We start from the raw sequence: 16,664 nt of genomic DNA on the forward strand, positions 1-16,664 counted from the left end.
CACTCATTCCCTTCCATCCTACTCTTTTCTCCCCGCCTTCCAAAAATGCTGCTTCCTTCAGCTACCTACAATACCAAGCATTCATGCTATCCAAAAAATTATCCATGTTCTATTTATTGAATCAATATATAATTCTGATTTTATTAAAGAATTATTTTGACAAAGAAGGTCTTAAATGCCTTACGGCTTTATAAGTAGCGTAGTTTATAAATATTTACCCCAAGAGTCATCTCTACATCGTACAACCAGAAGAACTAATCAGTGGGATAATTTCGAATTGGCTTAAATATTTTGTAAGCTTCACGCTTCTCAAATTTTCTTTTGTTCATGAAAGCATGTAGATAGTAAGATTTGTTCCTTTTTTATGCTTTTATATCAAACAATCTTATACAAATAATCATACAAGTTGATAGATGGATTTTTTTCAACAATTTATGGCTTGATAAATATTTTGGATCTAAGTATATTCATAAATCATAAGGATTTTGATTATTGATAGCGAAGACCATGAATCGAATCTCGTCCTCACCATTTATCATTTGTTAAAGAAAAGGGATGATTATGTTGCAGCGAGCATTCAGCTTACCACTTTAGTGTATGATTTGCAAAATATTGTTTTCTAAAATATTTTATTATTGAAAAGTATTTATTTATTTATTTTATTTATAAATATTACTTTTAAAATATTATATAATTTTTCCTAAATTTGAAATGATTTATAAGGAAATATTTAAAATTTTCTTTTCCAATATATGCTAAATAATTATGTCCTATAATATTTTAGATGTTTCTTTAGTATGATTATGATTTAGACCTTACAAATGAAGGTTAAGCATTAATAATTTTTTTTCAGAAATTAGTTTCTTTTAGGTCCTAACATGGGGATAAAAATATGTTGCTAACATCATAGTGGATTAAATACGATTTTGCGTCTTGTCATGGTGACATAGCATAGCCATATCCATCGCTGCTAATATAATAAATGTTCTGATTTGTATTCTTAGATACGTGTACATTATTTTTGGAAAAAAAAAACATTCAAGTATGTGTTACTTTGAAAAATTATTTAAGGTCTTGTAAGATATAGGTAACTAAGTTATGATTTGCAAGATATATGAAATTTATGTTATGATTTTGTATAAAAAAATTCTATTCATATGTATTTGAAAGTAACTAATTCAAATTTACCTAAGTTTTAGTAAAATATTTACTGTATATATATTTATTTTGTTGATATGTGAGTCTTTATTCTTATAATTTGTTCATACCTTGAATTTACGATTTTTGGGATGTCGAGGAGGAGTAGCTCATTCTTTGAGTTGCTTATAAGAATAAATTTGTGTTAAGCAATTTTCTTGAGCTAGGATCTGACTTTAATAATATTACCATTTGGATTTAGATACTTCGAAACTTTAAGGATGTAAGAAGGGTACTAGATCGAATATATTATGAAATTTTGATTTATTTAATTATGATCCCAAGCTTGTAAGTTATTTACGTAAGTTCAAACGTGAGGATAACTTACGGGGATTGCAGTATTTTACCACTCCCTGTTTTGCGTTGGGCGTTACAATCTCACCATCTCTTTCGTTACTCGTAGATCGATGTTATCCAAACACCTCGATTACCTGCATCTCGACGAGAGCCTGGAGCCTGACAAGGACGACCCAGCAGACGAACCCCTGGCTGTTCCCAACGACACGATGGAGGAGTTGGGGTGGTACGTCAGCCCTTTCGACGACCAGTGCATAGCTAAACTGACCTTCGCTCCCAGAAGCAGTAGCAGTGAACCCAACACTGTTGGGGTACTTAGATGGAAAGGGGCAAACCTGAGAAAGCAACGACGACTGAAGCTTACCAGGAGGTGGCGAATATCGTCTCTCGAGCCTTCGAAGCTCGACGTCGCCGAAGGCTCGAGGAATGTCCGCGGGGATAGGTTTTGCCATGACTGCAACACAAGGAGGACGCCGCTGTGGAGAGCCGGTCCATCCGGGCCTAACACTCTATGCAACGCTTGTGGCATAAGGCGAAGAAAATTAGGGAGACAAAATGAAGGGCCTTCAGCTACGTGAGCTGCATACTTAGGCCTTGTCTTGAATACATTTACTTGAACGATGATTAAACTACGAGGTCAAATTCACTTGGATCCAAAATTCTAATGGTTAAATCTATCATGCTTAGGCCTTGCTATCCAACATATGATTGAACGATGATGCACAGGCACAAAATGGTTGGATCTGTGAAATCAGTCATCCATCTCATGCTTACTATGCCTATTAGCATATGTGATATTCTTGATAAAAACTAGTAGCAGGATTTGATTGAAGTCATTTAGATATATGTTAGACGTCAGTGATACAAATTCTAGTTTAGGGAGCAGAGTTAAATTGATTCTAAAGTCTAAGGAGCATTCAAGCAAGTTGCCCAAATGGCCTAGTTGGAATTTTGTCTCGACAAACTAATTTTTAATAATAATTTTATAATGAACTTGCTTGTTACTACTATTTTTGGTTTTTAATCGATTGTTCATCAGTTACTACCATTTTCTCTATCGCCATTATTTCATACCAGTTCACATCGTTGGTTTTGTTCGTGAGTGATGCATCCCTCAAGATTACAATGTAAAGCATCTTTTTGAATGTGAAAGATATCAAAACATTCAGAACGCTTAATGTATATCAAAGTATCCCTTTTACTTCGCTTGATGTAATTGACCAGATCTAAAACATTTCTTTTACGTTTAATGTATCCATCCGAGATAAAAATAATAATTAAAGTATTATTTCATCATATTTTTGATAGAAGATCATGATACATACACACATACAATAACATTCATGTTTTCTTATTCTTATATCCTCAATCTATGATTTGAGAATCAATCACAGATTTGAGTAGCTAGTGTGATTGTGTGATTTGAGTGATTAAGGGAAATCTCTACCTTAAAACCTATATAAATACTCATCACCTCAGTGAATAAAACTTATCTCTTTCATAGCATATTCCTTAATTCTACATGGTATTAGAGCTCCTATTAGCTTGAGCAAGATTTCTCCTTCCTCACCATCCAATGATAGTAATCCGTTGATCTATCGTTGTTGGTTTCTTTAGCATTTAAGGGAAATCTCTCTCTTTAATACATGTATAAGTACTATCACCTCAATGAATAAAACTTATCTCTTTCATAGCATATTCCTTAATTCTACATAGTATCATAGCTCCTCTTACCTTAAGCAAGATTTTTCCTTCCTCACCATCTGACGATAGCAATCCCTCATCTTTGTTGATCTATCGTTGTCGGTTTCCTTTGAGCATTTTCTTATATTCGATGACAACCTTTGCTGATAGCCTCTACTAATCTGATCGACAGAGTTCAAGCCATTACGATCGCCCATCATAGACTTCCCCTATTTCCTTGTTGGTTGTCGCCTTCAATATATACTAGGACATTAGCGATCTATTATCGTCGCTATAATAACAATAGTGTCCTCACTGGCAAAGCACCCTCTACCGATCCACCATCAACAAAGGAGCTCATTTCTTTCTCATCTTACCGGTCTTGGGGACTGACCTTGTTCGGTCAGTTCCGACTATTCTTTGGGCTTTCGAATCGAGGAGGATGGAGGCATTTTCGCAGTGGATCCGATCTTGACTATTCTTTGGGCTCTCTCTTCTTCCTCCTTGTATGCCCCGAGCATTATCGCTAAGGAGCTCACCTCCACCACCATCCCCGTGTCTTCTTTCTCTACAAGTCCTACAATGAACAATGCAATAGAGAGGGGAGAGGAGAGGTGAGTTATAGTAAGGCAACAGCGAACAACACAATGTCTTCCTCTAGAGTGCCGGTGATACCATTGCTTTACTTGTTGAATCTCATATTTTGATGATAAAATTAATTGATGATTTTACGATCTAATCTATGTTTTGAGTGTCACAAGACTAGCTTCGATCAAGGAGAGGCAAATTGATTAAAGTAGGAAGAATTGTATGTTGGGCCGGAGTGAAACATATCAAGAGATTGGATGTCGAGCCGAAGGATCGATCGACATACAGGTAGAAGGACTTCGTGCTATGAGTTCGAGCATCAGGCCGAAGGATTGAACATTGTGATCGGATATTGTGGAGGTCAACATGTCGATTAGGTAATATGCCGAAGGAGAGGACAATTGCGCTGAAGGGTTGGACAAAGCGCCGAATGAACCAATAACATGCCGGACGATAAAGGATTCAAGCTTTGTAATAATATATCTAGATCAAAGTAGTTTAGAGGGCTAATTGAGTTGGTTTCGGATGTATCCATGCTAACTCAATTAGGGGTCTATTGGGCCTAAGATGAGGTTGTTTTGGGCCAAGAGAAAGACCCATTCAGTGACCCAAAGATTTGGTCAAGCGATGGCACCGTCGGTCCAAGCGATGGAACCACCAGTCCAAGTGGTGGAACCACCAGTCCAAGCGGTTGAACCGCTAGTAGCTTAGTCTCCAAGATATAGTCTTTGAGATTGTGTCAAGAGATGGTACCATTAGACTAGGTGGTGGTACCACCTAGTGTCAGATAGTACTAGTGATGGTATCGCTCAACACAGGCGATGGTACCGTTAGTACCCCGAAATCTCGGGGATTTGAATTTTGGTTCCAATTTTTGAAGTCATTTGGGGTCTATAAATACCCCAATCTTTCCTGCTTAAGGTAACAAGAAAGTAGAATAAAACTCTATGATTCTAAAGTTGTAAACTCTTGTAAAGTGTAGAGTTCCTCCTCCTAAAGTTTAAAGACTATTCTAAGGGAGAGTGTGAGAGAAACTTTGTAAATAGGGGGTGTAAAGGTTCTCTTCTGAACTTGTGAAAAGGAGAAAAGAGTTATAAGAGGGTAGTTAGTCTTCGCCCATTAAAGGAATATCGATAGTGGACGTTGGTGGTCTCAACGGAGGAGGAATCAGGAGTGGACGTAGGTCACGACGACCGAACCACTATAAAATTGGTGTGCATTATCTTATTGCTCTTCAGTGCTGTTGTTTTCTACCTTAATTGCTTATCACTCTTATTCTAAGTCAAGCACACTTTCAATATCTTTTGCAATATGTTTTTTATCAAGTCGAAAGTTTTGAATCGACTTAATTTTTACGATAGCACTAATTCACCCCCTCTCTTAGTGTCATTCATGATCCTAACACTACTCTACTTCGACAAGACCAATTCTGCATTCTCCTCCTCCTTCGATGACATTCCCTAATCCCTAGATCTCATGAAACTCCAATGAAGCGCTCCCTCTTCTTCCTCACCGACCTTCGCACCTTGCCAATCGCTACTCCAAGTGCTCTCTGTTGGGAATTCATGGGGGGCGACATCATATGTGCAGCGGAAGAACAAGAAAACAAAAATTCCCAATTCCCAAAAAGATGTTCGTCGTCGTGCGAAGATTGGTGCGTAAAAAATCCGCAAAACACAAAACTGCGTATAGAGATTGTATTACCTAGGGAGATCGTATATCCCTATTTCCTTGCAGATCCTTAGGAGAGGGTGAAGGAGATCAAGCGTCCTCCTCTCTAGCGGTGATCCACACAGTAGGGATGCGACGACGCTCCTCAAATCTCCAGGCCTACTCTGAGGTGGAGAGGGAGAGGAGAATAGGAAAGGCAAGCAAAGACTCTAACCTATGAGGCTGTGAATCCCTCCTATTTATAGAGATCCCGTGTCAAACCCTAATGGGTCCTTCCCTAGTGGGTATTGGATCTGCATCCAATAAGACAAGGGCTCCGTCGGATATCTCATATCCGAACCTCTACTCATCGCAATGCCTACCATATGTGTGTGACCCTCTAGGCCCAATATCGAGCTGGCCGTGAGTCATACCTGTCAGAACTCCTTCTAACTCAGTGAATTATTATCTCTGTAATAATTCACTCGACTCATCGACTACGGACGTACTAGGCCACTACGCCGTAGTCCCCAGACGATACAGGGGAATCCAATCCATTGGACCTGTCTGTCCTCAGTTACCATGTACCTATAGTCCCTCATCCATCTAATATCTCAGAGACCGTATATCGAGCATGGTGTTGTCAAACCCATACGGTTTCTACTCGAGTCTCACTCTAATCGGATTCTCTCGGAGAACTCTTTCTCTCTCAACCCGAATGACCCTGGCCAGGGATTTGTCTGAGCAAGAACACATGGGATATTCCTCTCATGACGCCGAGAGTGGATGATCCTCTGTCGACACTCAATAGCCCTCGTAAGGTCGACTACCACTCCCAATGACCAGTTGTACTAGATCTGGGACAGCCAAACCTATAAGTCTGGTATCAAAGAGTGGAGCACTCATATAGGACATCCTTGGTGTCTCAAGTCTAAGGACCAGATACACCACTAGGACTACGGAATCGCTGTCTGATAATAAGGCATCATCAACCATCCAGCATTCCGTAAGCGGATCAATCAGTCAACTCATTCTCCAATGAGCACCTGTACTGTATCCCTAGTGTCCCTACACGAGCAGCTATGAGACCAGCTGCATCCTTCATATGGACGGGTATACAGCACACTAGTCTGTCCGGTTATCACGATGTCCCTCTCGAGTAACCTATGACCTGGATTATTTAGGATATATGTTTAAAGGTGAATCGATCTCATTATCGTGATCTCTTCACGATCCGATTCCCATTGCACAAATCCAAGGACATCACAATATATGTATGCATTTATGCAATAGTTATAAAGTGATATACGCCAAAATATAATAAGCAAAAATATTCTGTATCAAGTCACACATGCCATCACTCACGTGATTGGCTTGCTAGGCACCTATGACTAGCAATCTCCCACTTGACCTAAAGCCAATCACCTATGTGTCTGATCCCCATCAGACTCCTATGACGCTCAAAGACAATCTGAGACAAAGGCTTTGTCAGTGGATCTGCAATGTTATCTTCGGATGGAACTCTTTCCACTGCTACATCTCCTCGGGTTACGATCTCTCCGATAAGTTGAAACCTCCTCAGAACACTTCTGATGAGACCCGGATTTCCTTATTTGAGTAATCACCCCATAGTTGTCGCAATATAAGGAAGTCGACTTGTCGCTATCTGTATCGACTCCCAAATCTGTGATGAACTTCTTCACCCAGACTCCCTCCTTTGCTGCATTTGATGCAGCAATGTACTCTGTCTCTATGGTCGAGTCAGCAGTGGTATCTTGCTTGGAACTCTTCCAGCACACTGCTCCTCCATTCAAGGTGTACACATACCCTGAATTCGACTTGCTATCATCGACATCAGACTGAAAACTTGAGTCCGTGTAGCCTTCAACCTTAAGGCTATTACCTCCATATACTAGTAAAAGATCCTTAGTCCTTCTCAAGTACTTAAGGATACATTTTACTGCTTTCTAGTGCTCCAAGCCTGGATCCGCCTGATACCTGCTCGTGACACTCAGAGCATGCGCTATATCAGGCCTAGTACATAGCATGGCATACATGATAGACCCTATTGCTGAGGCATAAGGTATCATATTCATGTTTGCCCTTTCTTTTGGAGTTTTCCATGTCAAACCTCTTGACAATGGTTTCTATGTACTTGGACTGGGACAAGCCAAGCATCCTCTTGGATCTATCTCTATAGATTCTAATCCCCAAGATATAGGATGCTTCCCCTAAGTCATTAATGGAGAAGTGTCTAGATAACCAAGTCTTTACAGTGGATAGCATTCCTACGTCATTCCCAATGATGAGGATGTCATCCACATATAACACCAAAAAGGTGATAGCACTCCCACTTACCTTCCTGTACACACAAGGCTCATCTTCGTTCTTGACGAAGTCAAAAGATCTGATTGACTCATCAAATCTTATGTTCCAACTTCGGGAAGCTTGCTTTAGTCCATAAATAGATTTAAGCAACCTACACACCTTATCTGGGCAGTTCTTGGACACGAATCCCTCAGGTTGCATCATATGCACCTCCTCCTCAAGGTTCCTGTTGAGGAATGCGGTTTTCACATCCATCTGCCAGATCTCATAATCATAGTGTGCTGCAATAGCCAATAGAATTCTGATGGATTTTAGCATTGCTACGGGTGAGAAAGTTTCATCGTAGTCAACACCTTGCCTTTGACGATACCCCTTAGCCACTAGCCTTGCTTTATAGGTCTATACCTTTCCATCTACTCCGATCTTTTTCTTAAAGATCCACTTGCAACCGATGGGTACAATACCTTCGGGCGCATCAACTAGGTTCCAAACCTTATTGGAGTACATAGAATCCATCTCAGAATTCATGGCTTCTTGCCACTTCCCGGAGTCTATACTCATAATAGCCTCCTCATAGGTCTGAGGATCAATATCCTCTACATCCTCTGCTCTAATATGTCCCACATATCTCTTAGGAGGATGGGATACTCTATCAGACCTGCGTAAAGTTAAAACTTGTGTATTAGGTACCTGAACAGACTCGGGCTGTAGAGTGGTGCTTGAGCTTGGTTCTCTAACTTCGCTCAACTCTATCATTCTCCCACTATCTCCGCCAAGAATGTGTTCCTTCTCAAGGAACACTGCTCTCTTAGCTACAAAGACCTTTTTGTCCTCGGGATGATAGAAGTAATACCCACAAGTTTCCTTGGGGTACCCCACAAATATGCATCGCTCTGTCCTTGATTCTAACTTATCGGGGTTGTGTCTTTTAACATGGGCTGGGCAGCCCCAAATCTTAACAACCTTAAGATCAGACTTCTTCCCTTTCCATATCTCATATGGTGTAGACACTACCGACTTAGTTGGAACTCTATTCAGAAGGTAAGCTACGATTTCTAGGGCATATCCCCAGAATAAGATGGGTAGGTCAGCGAAACTCATCATGGACCATACCATATCTAATAATGTACGATTTCTCCTTTCAGAGACACCATTGAGCTGAGGTGTATAAGGAGGTGTCCATTGGGATAATATCCCATGGTCCTTGAGGAACTGAGTAAACTCTGTACTTAAGTATTCACCTCCTCGATCTGATCGAAGAGTTTTGATACTCTTTCCAGTCTGGTTTTCCACCTCATTCTTATACTCTCTAAATTTCTCAAAGGCCTCGGACTTGTACTTCATTAAGTACACATATCCATACCTTGAGAAATCATCAGTAAATGTAATGAAGTAGGAGTAACCTCCAATGGCATGAGTTGACATGGGTCCACATACATCACTATGTATGAGTTCCAACAATTCAGTGGCTCTCTCTCCAGTTCCACTAAATGGAGAGTTGGTCAATTTTCCACGAATGCAAGGCTCACAAGTTGCATAAGACACATAGTCGAATGGATCTAGATATCCATCATTTAGCAACTTTTGAATCCTTCTTTCATGGATGTGACCTAGCCTACAATGCCACAGGTATGCACTGTTCAACTCATCTCGTTTCCTTTTGGACACATTTACATTCATGATATGTGGAGTGGTGTCTAACATAAATAAACCATTATGCAATGTTCCTTTCGTGATGATCTTATCATCTAATAATATCGAACAACCATTGTTCTCAAAAACAAATTCATATCCACTAACTGTTAAACATGAAATGGAGATAATGTTTTTGATAATAGAAGGAACAAAATAACATGCATCTAATGCAAAAAAAGCTCCACTAGGCAGATGTAGGGCGACCTCGCCAACAGCTAATACAGCAACTTTTGCTCTATTACCCATCTTGAGGTCCATCTCACCTCTCTCTAGTCTCCTAGGCCTTGCCAGAACCTGCAACGAATTGCATATATGATAAGCACTACCGGTATCCAATACCCATGTGTTATCATAAGAGTCTGACAAATGGAGACTGATCATGAATGTACCTGAAGCTTCATCAAGCTTTTGTTTCGCCCTTTATGCAATGTACTCTTTGTAGTTTCTCTTCCAATGCCCATCTTTACCATAGTGGAAGCACTGGCCTTTGTCCTTTGCTGGGTCTTTCTTAGCAACCTTTGCTTTACCTTGTTTGCCCTTGCCCTTTCCCTTCTTAAGGGACCTTTCTGCTTTCCTTTTCTTTCTGGTCTCACCAGTGTAGAGAACTGGCTTCTCTTTCTTAATAGTACTCTCTGCCTCCCTCAACGTATTGAGGAGCTCTAGGAGAGTCACCTCAAGCTTGTTCATATTAAAATTCATTATGAACTGTGAAAAAGAATCTGGTAGGGACTGAAGCACAATGTCCACACACAAGTTATCCTCTAGGACCATTCCTAGACCTGTGAGTTTCTCTATCCACTCAATAATATTTAGGACATGATTCTGAACCGGTGTCCCCTCAGTCATCCTAGCGCGGAAAAGGCTCTTGGATATCTCATATCGTTGAGTCCTTCCCTGTTCCTCAAACAATTTACGGACATATAAGAGAATGGATCTGACATCCATCTTTTCATGTTGTCTCTGTAACTCTGGAGTCATAGAGCCCAACATATAGCACTAAGTAAGAGTGGAGTCATCAATGTACTTCACGTAGCGAGCGATCTCATCCTCGCTTGCCCCTTCTTCGGGCGTAGGCATCTCTGTATCAAGGACGTACACGATTTTCTCCGCTGTGAGAACAATTCTCAAGTTACGGAGCTAATCCGTATAATTTGGACCAGTGAGGCGGTTGACATCAAGTATGCCACGTAAGGGATTTGAAAACGACATTTTCTGAAAATAAAGATGTAGCAGAAATGAATAACATGCAGATTTTGCAAGAAATAAACTATCAAGATATGGACTTCTATCTTAATATGCTCCCACTATTTTACTAACGAGTCACGCGACATCCTCAGCACGTAAAACGGAAGTCTCCGGCAGACTTCTAGTGGGGATCAGGATCCAATCAGCGTCTTAGTGTAACCTCGAGGGACTCGACCAATCACACTAAGCCTAAAAGGTAAGCAACTCTTGCCGATCACAACTCCTTGTGATTCCCATCCTGTTCGGCCTCCGAATCACCATGGCCTTGAGGGACTCGACCAACCATGATGCTCGGTTAAGTCAACACCTTCGTTACAAGATGAGTCTGATTTGATGATATACCCTCGAGGGACTCGACCAAGCATACCATGCCCTCAGGTCACCGGTGACATCTTTATGTCGTAAGCAAGATAGCGAATCGCGATATAGGTGAGTCTCGAGGGACTCGACCAACTCAACCTATACTAGGAATCGGTTCCTACTCATAATGATGGAAGGCCACGTGGGTCAATCTAATTGCCTCACGTTTACCGACTTAATATTATCGAGAGATGTTTCTATAATTTGGTCTCCTAATATGACATGTCACACATATACATATTTAATATATATCTACATCGCATGCAAATATATATACATATCTAGTATGTGTATAAGCAATCACACAAGATGATCATGGACCACAACCTAATATGATTAGGCCCGAGCTAGTAGTCCTAATCATTCACATCAAGATCTATGTGTGCAACGGTGCATCTCCATGTCCTGTGATCGTCCATCTCGTCCTCGTTGGTTTCGTCGACATCTTGATGCATCTCCATGCATCATGATCGTCCGTCTCGTGGGTCTCGCTATCGCATCCACGCTCCCGCTGCACCTCCTCATATGATTACAACTTAATCATAGGCACGCAGGCCCGACAATAAACGAGAAATATAATGGAGGTTCGTAGACCTCAATAATAATAATCACAAGTACACACATCACACGGTCCATGATCATCCGTCCACACATCATACATCACATGTATAAATAATCATCATCATGTAGGACTACTAGATAATAATAAAAATAATAATCAACTAAACCTTTTAATTAATTAATATTTTTCTGAAATCAGGGACATGTAGGGAATTTCTCAATTCCTAAGGGTATTTTCATAATTTGGACAAAAGACAGAAACTGGAATTTCTCAAATTCATAGGGGCAAAACTATCTTTTTGTCCAAAACCCTAATTCCCTCTTTCTGTTGCCGCTGCCACCGCCGCCACCCTGCTGGCGGCGGCCTGTGTGGCGGGGCAAGGGCGCTGCCCTTGCCTGTAGGCGGCACGCTCGCTGGCGGCGCTGCCGCTGCAGGTGGGCTCCCCCTTCGGGCGTCGCTGCCTCCGCAGGCAGTGTTGTCCAGCCGGGCGGCCGCCCCTATGGGGGGGTTTCGCCCGCGGGAGCAACGGCGGCAAGCGTCGCGCGTCGCTGCCCTGCGGCGGCAGGCGCCGCTTCCTTTCGGCGGCAGGCACCGCTGCCCTGCGGCGCCTTTACCCGTGGGCTGCCAGCCCCGCCGACAGCAAGCCTACTACAAGCAGACCGCCGGCCGGCTGCTGCAGGCACAGCGCTTGCGCATGCGCCGGCGGTGTGCTGCCTGGCTACGGCTGCGGCTGCCACTGCAAGTGGCTGCAGGCATGCAGATCGAGGGCAGCAACTATTGGTGCCCTTCCTCGCTTTTGCGTCAATGATTTTGACGTTAATATTCTTCTTAAACACAACACACGCAGTTCAAAACCAATCATTTGCATGAACAACTTGGCTCTGATACCACTATTGGGAAATCATTGGGGGCGACATCATATGTGCAGCGGAAGAACAAGAAAACAAAAATCCCCAATTCCCAAAAAGATGTTCATCGTCGTGCAAAGATTGGTGCGCAAAAAATCCGCAAAACACAAAACTACGTATAGAGATTGTATTACCTAGGGAGATCGTATATCCCTGTTTCCTTGCAGATTCTTAGGAGAGGGTGAAGGAGGTCAAGCGTCCTCCTCTCTAGCGGTGATCCACACAGTAGGGATGCGACGACGCTCCTCAAATCTCCAGGCCTACTCTGAGGTGGAGAGGGAGAGGAGAATAGGAAAGGCAAGCAAAGACTCTAGCCTATGAGGCTGTGAATCCCTCCTATTTATAGAGATCCCGTGTCAAACCCTAATTGGTCCTTCCCTAGTGGGTATTAGATCTGCATCCAATAAGACAAGGGCTCCGTCGGATATCTCATATCCGAACCTCTACTCATCGCAATGCCTACCATATGTGTGTGACCCTCTAGGCCCAATATCGAGCTGGCCGTGAGTCATACCTATAAGAACTCCTTCTAACTCAGTGAATTATTATCTCTGTAATAATTCACCCGACTCATCGACTACGGACGTACTAGGCCACTACGCCGTAGTCCCCAGACGATACAGGGGAATCCAATCCATTGGACCTGTCTGTCCTCAGTTACCATGTACCTATAGTCCCTCATCCATCTAATATCTCAGAGACCGTATATCGAGCATGGTGTTGTCAGACCCATACGGTTTCTACTCGAGTCTCACTCTAATCGGATTCTCCTGGAGAACTCTTTCTCTCTCAACCCGAATGACCCTGGCCAGGGATTTGTCTGAGCAAGAACACATGGGATATTCCTCTCATGACGCCAAGAGTGGATGATCCTCTGTCGACACTCAATAGCCCTCGTAAGGTCGACTACCACTCCCAATGACCAGCTGTACTAGATCTGGGACAGTCAAACCTATAAGTATGGTATCAAAGAGTGGAGCACTCATACAGGACATCCTTGGTGTCTCAAGTCTAAGGACCAGATACACCACTAGGACTACGGAATCGTTGTCTGACAATAAGGCATCATCAACCATCCAGCATTCCGTAAGCGGATCAATCAGTGAACTCATTCTCCAATGAGCACCTGTACTATATCCCTAGTGTCCCTACACGAGCAGCTATGAGACCAGCTGCATCCTTCATATGGACGGGTATACAGCACACCAGTCTGTCCGGTTATCACGATGTCCCTCTCGAGTAACCTATGACAGGGATTATTTAGGATATGTGTTTAAACGTGAATCGATCTCATTATCGTGATCTCATCACGATCCGATTCCCATTGCACAAATCCAAGGACATCACAATATATGTATGCATTTATGCAATAGTTATAAAGTGATATACGCCAAAATATAATAAGCAAAAAGATTCTGTATCAAGTCACACGTGTCATCACTCACGTGATTGGCTTGCTGGGCACCTATGACTAGCACTCTCTGCCTCGATTTACCCGTTCTTCTTCGGTGATAAATATCACATCCAAATAATATAGATCAAGATAGGTGGCACATCTAGTGACTAAAGAGTTTCACGAACGATCAAGTGTTGACTTAATAGAAACATTCAGTCTAGTTGTGTTAAACTAACAACAATCCAGTTTATCTTGAGTTTAGTTATCACTCAAGGCTAGCACATGTTAGTCATAGGTGCCCTGCAAGCCAATCACGTGAGTGATAACATATGTGACATGACACACACACTTTTTATTTATTATATTGTTTGATATTTTATCATTTTATTTTGCTTGTTACATGAATATATATTGTGATGTCCATAGATCTGTGAAATGAGAATCGGATTATAATGAGATCACGATAATGAGATTGATTCGCCTTTAAACACATATCCTAAATAATTCTGGTCATAGGTTACTCGAGAGGGACATCGAGATAACCAGACAAACTAGTGTACTATATATCTATCCATATGATAGAGGTAGTTGGTCTCATGGCTTCTCGTGTGGGGACACTAGGTATACAGTGCAAGTGCTCATTGGAGAACGAGTGCACTAATTGATCTGCTCACGGAATGCTAGATGGTTAATGATACCTTATTACTAGACATCAATTTCGTAATCCCAATGGTGTTTCTGGTCCTTAGACTTGAGACACCAAGGATGTCTTGTATAAGTACTCCACTCTTTGATACCGAACTTATAGGTTTGGATGTTCCAGATCTAGTATAGTTAGTCATCGGGAGTGGCAGCCAATCTTATGATGGCTATTAAGTGTCAATAGAGGATCATCTACTATCAGTATTATAAGAGGAATATTCCATGTGTTCTTACTTAGACAAATCCTCGGCTAAGTTCATTCGGATTGAGAGAGAAAGAGTTCTCCATAAGAATTCGATTAGAGTAAGACTTAAGAAGAAACCATATGAGACTAACAACACCATGCCCAGTATACGATATATAGGATATTAGATGGATGAGGGATTCTAGGTACATGGTAACTGAGGATAGATAGGTCCAAAGGATTGGATTCCCTTGTATCATCTAGGGACTACAGCGTAGTGGCCTAGTACGTCCATAGTCAATAAGTCGAGTGAATTATTATGGAGATAATAATTCACTGAGCTAGAAGGAGTTATGATAGGTATGACTCACGGCCAGCTCGATATTGGGCCTAGAGGGTCACACACATATGGTCAGTGTTGTGACGAGTAGAGGTTCAGATATGAGATATCCGTCGGACCCCTTTCTTATTGGATATCCAATAAGCTCCTAAATTATTGGATCCTATGGATGAGATCCAATAAGAGCCAATGAGATATTATTAGATAGAGATCCACTAGTCTAAGTAGATTGGGTAATTAGATGAAGATCTAGTACCCAATAGGGTAGGATCCATTAGGGTTACATTGATAGGGGATCTCTATAAATAGGAGGGAACCAAAGGCTTATAGGCTAAAGGCTTCTTGGTTGCCACCTTCTATTCTCCTCCTTAGATAGCAGGTGTGAATATGATCTCCCTAAGTAAAAACACTATCTCATACGTGGATTTAAGTTTTGCGGATTTTTGTGCACCAATCTTCGCATGACAATGAACATATTTTGAAAAATTTGGGATTTCATTTTATGTTCTTCCGCTATGAATGTGATGTCGCCCCTAGATTTTTCTATAGTGGTATCAAAGCTAAGTTGTTTGTTCTAAAGATTAGTTTTGAACTATGTGTGTTATGTTTTAGAAAGCCTTTTGACGTTAAAAGCGTTTATGCAAAAGCGAGAAAGGGCAACAACTATTATTGTCCCTACTGCCCCTGGAAAGCCTTTGGTGTCTGGCTGCCATTTGTGAGCAGGCAAGACACCAGCAGCAGTGGTTGTAAGGCCGACCGCCTACAGTCAGAGCTACCTGCGCATAGGAGCAACACTTACAGCGCAAGCGACGGCGCCTGCGGGTGCTGCCAGCGGGCACAATGCCCGCAGGGGTGGCGCTCGCAAGGGAGTGTAGCGACCACAAAGGCGGCGTCGGCTCGCTGTGGGCACTGCCCCCACAAGGGCGATGCTCACCCGTGGGTAAAGGGAGCCCTGCTACGGGCACTGTCCTAGTAGGGGTAGCATCCACGGGCAAATGGGGCACCCGCCCATAGCCATACCATCCACGGGCAAGGGTGGCGCCCCAACCCCTCGGCAATGGCCGTCGTTGGCGGGGTGGTGGTAGCCGTAGCACAGTAAAGGCAGGGGAAGGAATTAGGTTTTTTGGCAAAAGATAATTTTACCCCTTTGAATTTTAAAATTTTCATGGTTTATCATTTCTATCCAAATTATCAAAATACACCTCATAATTCAAAAAAAAATTTGCATGTCCCTAAATTTCAAAAAATATAATTTAATTAGAAAATTTAATTAATTATTATTATCATTATTATCTAGTAGTCCTATATGATGATAATTTGTACATATGATTTATGATATGGGTGGATGATCATGGACCGTGTGATGTGTGTGTATATGTGATATGATTATTATTATTATTGGGCTTGCGAGCCTCCAATTTATTTCTCATTTATTGTCAGGGTTGTATGCATGTGATTAAGTTATAATTACATGAGGAGATACGGTGGGAGTGTAGAGGCGATAGCGGGACTCACGAGGTTGTGACAAA

This window comes from Musa acuminata, chromosome BXJ2-9 (assembly GCF_036884655.1).
Source record: "Musa acuminata AAA Group cultivar baxijiao chromosome BXJ2-9, Cavendish_Baxijiao_AAA, whole genome shotgun sequence".
Lineage (NCBI taxonomy): Eukaryota > Viridiplantae > Streptophyta > Magnoliopsida > Zingiberales > Musaceae > Musa > Musa acuminata.